Source organism: Mus caroli, chromosome 8, assembly GCF_900094665.2.
Source record: "Mus caroli chromosome 8, CAROLI_EIJ_v1.1, whole genome shotgun sequence".
In the NCBI taxonomy this organism is placed as follows: domain Eukaryota; kingdom Metazoa; phylum Chordata; class Mammalia; order Rodentia; family Muridae; genus Mus; species Mus caroli.
The window spans coordinates 107976776-107981531 of NC_034577.1; the positions used below are offsets into that span (position 1 = coordinate 107976776).

General features: G+C 45.0%; 1 long non-coding RNA gene across 1 annotated transcript in view; it reads right to left on the minus strand.

The window, feature by feature from the left end:
- The window catches only part of LOC110299596, an 18617-nt gene extending 14072 nt beyond the window's left edge, over nucleotides 1–4545 (minus strand). The window contains exons 1-3 of the long non-coding RNA XR_002378489.1: nucleotides 4261–4545; nucleotides 3203–3348; nucleotides 840–898 (exon numbers count right to left, since the gene is read on the minus strand). This is a non-coding gene — a long non-coding RNA (uncharacterized LOC110299596). The remainder of the gene's footprint in view (nucleotides 1–839; nucleotides 899–3202; nucleotides 3349–4260) is intronic.
- Between the last annotated feature and the right edge of the window lie 211 nt (nucleotides 4546–4756).

Consider the following 4756-nt stretch of genomic DNA (forward strand, 5'->3'; position numbering starts at 1 on the left):
CTCACACACACACACACACACACACACACACACACACACACACACCATTCTAGAAGCTGAAAGTCCAAAATCAAAGCAGATGGATTCTCTGGGGAAGACCTGCTTCCTGGTTTGCAGGTGGCCGGCTTGTACCCTCACACAAAGGAGAGCAGAAAGCAATAATCTCTTGTGTGTCTTTTTACAGGGACGCTGTATTAGTTTCCTTTATGTGGCTGGGATTCAATATCCCAACAAAACCAACTTAAGGAAGAAAAGGCCTATGTTAGCTTATAGTTCCAAGCCAGAACAGTCCATCATAGTAGAGAAAGCATGGCTACAGGAGTGTAGGGCTTGCCTGGCAGTCAGGAAACAGTGAGGAAAAAGGCAGGAAGCAGGGCCAGGCTATTAAAACCACAAAGCCTGCTCCCAAAGATGTACTTCCTCCAGCAATGTTCCACCTCCTAAAGGTCCCATAACCTTCCCAAACAGTGCCACCATCTGGCATCCAAGTGTTTAATCCCACATGCATATGTGGGACATTTCTCATTCAAACCACAGCAGGCATTAATTCCATTCTTAAGGGCCCACCAACATCACTCAGTCAGCTTCCCAACTCTTCAGTAACATCCCACTGTGTGCTTAGGCTTCAACATATGAATTCTGGGAAAATACAAACATGCTGTGGTCCACAGAGCATCCCTGGTACCTTCATTATACTGAATGCCATTTCTTCCCATCTCAGCAATAGCCCCAGGTTGTGTCTCATACTTATAACTTTACCTTATTTTTAAGCACTTAAAAATTAATACAATTGACCAACTAAAAATAGTATGATCACAATAAAATACAGACTCACTTACCCTGAAAGGTTCTTCAGAACGCCACTCTTATTGACCAAGGGATCAATCCAACTGTAAGTCTAGGTTTAAAAAAAAATAATGACTAGTTTATTAGTCTCTTTGAAAATTCTACTTCAGTAATTCTCAAAATGCCACATTGCCATCCATTCAGAAGGAAAACATGTGAATGATTAATAAATAGGAGAAAATGTTTCCCCACTGGACTTATCAAGAAGATGCAAATAAAACAACAATGTATTGTTTTTCACCTATCAACTTTGCAAAGGAGTTTCCAATGCCAGTATTGGTTCTAACCTTAATGCCAGCCAAGGTGACAGACACACAGTTGTACCATGGTGCTCATGGGATCACAGACTGAAAAAAAAAATGTTTTGTCAAAATAGCGCAGGAGCGTTAAAATAGTCATACCCTTGTACTCTATAGTTTTTCCATGAGAAATCTATGTCTGGCATGGAAAAATAGGTCTATAATTACCCTGTGTGTTAGCCAGGGTTCTCTGGAGAAACAGAAGCAACAAAATGACTATACACTGAAAGAGAATTCATTAGATTGGCTTGCATAATGCCAACTACGAGCTGTCTTCACACTACAAACGCCAAGACCCCAACAAGCACAGGTCCTGAGGCCTGGAGAGATACTTGTCTTTGATACATCTCAGAAGGCTAAAGGAGCTGGGTTCTGGTGTCAATGAGAACAGCTGTAGCAGCAAGATGCTAGCAGGGTAGATGAACCTGACGACATGACGTGAAGGCAAGCAAGCAAAAGACAGAAGCATTTCTTTCTCTGACTTCCTTCTGTCTGGGCTGCCACCTGGAAGTGCTGTGGACATTTAGGATGGGTCTTTCTACTCATCAATCTACAGCCAACCTGACTGAGGGGATATCTCACAGGTGTGCCCCAAAGCCTGCCCATCAAACTGACAGGCAAAATCAACTGTGATACTGCAGTACTTGAGAATGAAATGGGAAGAGCTTGAGTATGGGGCTAACCTGGGCTACAGAGGATACTCATTATAAGAAGGAATGAAGAAAGAAAGAAAGAAAGAAAGAAAGAAAGAAAGAAAGAAAGAAAGAAAAGAAAGGGAGGGAGGGAGGGAGGGAGGGAGGGAGGAAGGAAGGAAGGAAGGAAGGAAGGAAGGAAGGAAGGAAGGAAGGAAGGAAGGAAGGAAGGAAGGGAGAGGAAGGGGTGAAATGGGAGAAGGGAGAGGGGAGGGAGGGAAAAAGAAAAGCATATGACCAAAGACACATATGCAAAAAGATTGAAGAATAGAGGATAAAAACTGTCCACCTCCTATACAATAGGCCAAGACCTTTAGACACTGATCAGGAGAAGTCTGGAAGCAGTGGGCCCAGAATGTGGTCAAGTAGTTAGAACGCTGAGTCACCCAATTCTGCCTTTCTCTTTCTTCCATGTTGAGTTCTACTCGCAAGTAACATTTTTTTTTACACTGTCAATCTATCCAGGCTTGACTGTGAGATCTGTGAAGAGAGTGGGAGAGATGGCTCCGTGGTTAAAAGTACTTGCTGCTCTTCCAGAAGACCTAAGTCTGGTTCCAGGACTCAAAACAAGCGGATCATTACTCCCTGTAACTCTAGTTCTGGGGAATCTGGTGCCCTCTTCTGGCCTCCTTGGGCACTGCACCATGTAATGTGCACATAAATACAGAAAGGGAAAAGGGGAGGGGGAGGGGGAGGGAGAGGGGGAGGGGAGGAAGAGGAGGGAGAGGGAGAGGAGGGAGAGGGAGAGGGAGGAGACTGACAGACTGACTAACCTCTAAAAAGATCTGGGTAAAACCTACCTATGGGTCAACTTTCTCTCAAGATCTCAACCCTAAGTAGAGTGCTTGGCCTCGGGTGCCATGTCTTGTGAATTTAAGTATGTTTTCTGATATGCTTGAGCTCCATCCATTCATTCCCTCTCTCTACATAGCCCAGTTTCTCAAGTGCTTCATTTACAGGCATGAGTCATCTATATGTCCTTTATTGTGGTGGTACTATGACAAACCTGCAAGCTTATTCCAGTTTCATTCTGGAATAGCATGCTGACCAAAAACAGCTTGGGTAAAGAAAGGGTTAATGTGACTTACCCTTTCAGGTCACAGTTCATTTCTGAGGGAAGTCAGAGCAGGAACCTGGAGGCAGGAACCATAAAGCCAAAGTGCTGGCAAGATCACTTCCTGGCTTGCTCACTCTCTTGTGCCTCCCTGGCATCCTTGCTCAGCCCAGGACTACATGTCTAGGAAATGGTACCATCTACAGTGGGCTGGGTCCTTTGGACAATCACCTATATTAGTCAGGGTTCTCTAAAATCATAGAACTTATAGAATGTCTCTATATATTAGGGAACTTATTATAATGACTTACAGTCTGCATTCTAACTAACCCAGCAATGGGCAGCTGTGAACAGGAATTCCAAGAATCTAGTAGTTGCTCAGCCCCATGAGGCTGGGTGTTTCAGCTGGTCTTCTGTATAAGCTGGAATCCTGAAGAAGCAGGTTCCAACGGATGTGCTGGCAAGTAAGTGCAAGCAGGCGAAGAAGAGTGAGCCTTCCATCTTCCATTGTCCTTATGTAGGTCTCCAACAGAAGGTGTTGCCCAGATTAAAAATATGTATCACCACACCTGGATTTGGAACTTTCTCTATCTCAGGCTAGCCTTGAACTCAGAGATCTGCTCGGCTAAGTCTCCTGGGATAAAAGTGTGTACTACCTTGCCTGGGCCTAAGCATTTCATGGCCACTATGCCTCAAGATCTGGATTAAAACCATGCCAATGTCCAGCTCAGAAGTCTGTCTTTCAGTCTCAAGATCTGCATCACAGGTGTGCCCTCCATTTCCAGACTGCAGTGCATTCCAGATATAGTCAAGTTGACAACCAGGAATATACCATCACATCACCCTTCCCCAGAAATACCCACAGACCAATCTGATCTAGGAAATTCCTCAACCAAGGCTTCCCCGTCAGTTGGCATCTAGGCTGGGTCATGTTGCCAATGTACACTAACTAGGGCACATAAGTGTGTGTGCTTCCTAGAGTCCGCTGCTAAACATTTATGAGCACTTCACTGTCTAAAATATTTTTTGGGTTACCAAAAATAAGCATGATTTGCAAATGTAGCTACAGCTGAAGAAACCAAGCGGCTCCAGGGAAGGGATCACTAGAGCGAAAATGAGAAGGTCGACAGAAAAGGTCCCTTTTTCTAAGTGGGGCAAAAAGGAAGTAAGCCCATCTGTTCTCTGTCTGCGCCTGGTGTGGTCGGAACCCGTGGGAGGCTGCTTCCTCATCTGGAAGGCACCACCTCACAGAGACAGCAAGGAATCCGAGAGTAAAACGTTCAAAAGACCATCTCTACAGTTAGCTTTCCTGGTGATTTTAAATTGCCCAGAGGCCACACAGAAAGCAATGAGGTCCTACGATGCCCACCTGCCTGAACCTCCTGCGGGTCACCCAAGGCGTTGAGCTTCGTCCCCTACACTGTGGGTAAAGGTGGTGAAACAAACTTCCCGTGAATGGAAAACACTGCTTGTTCATTTCCAATGCGATTATATGATCATTTCATATAATTTTAAGTTTTAAGAAGAGATAGTCTTAAAAGGGGGAAAGTCCAGGGAGAATTTGGAATCTTGGGTATTTCATCTAGTTCAGGTTTTAAAACCAAACTTAAAAATAAAAGCGTGCGCGCCCGAGCGCCGGGTCTTACGTATGCTCGTACATACGTGTGTGTACGTACGTGCGTGCCTGCGTGCCTGCGCACGCATGCGTGTATGAGTGTGTGTCTGTGCGCATGCTTGCCTACCTGCTCGCGGATGTTCGTGCATGTGTGCGTGCGTGCGTGCTTAAGTACATATATGCCTGCATGCACGTGCTTATGATGGATGGATGGATAGAGCAACTTTGGCTCTAATGTCATCCATCGACT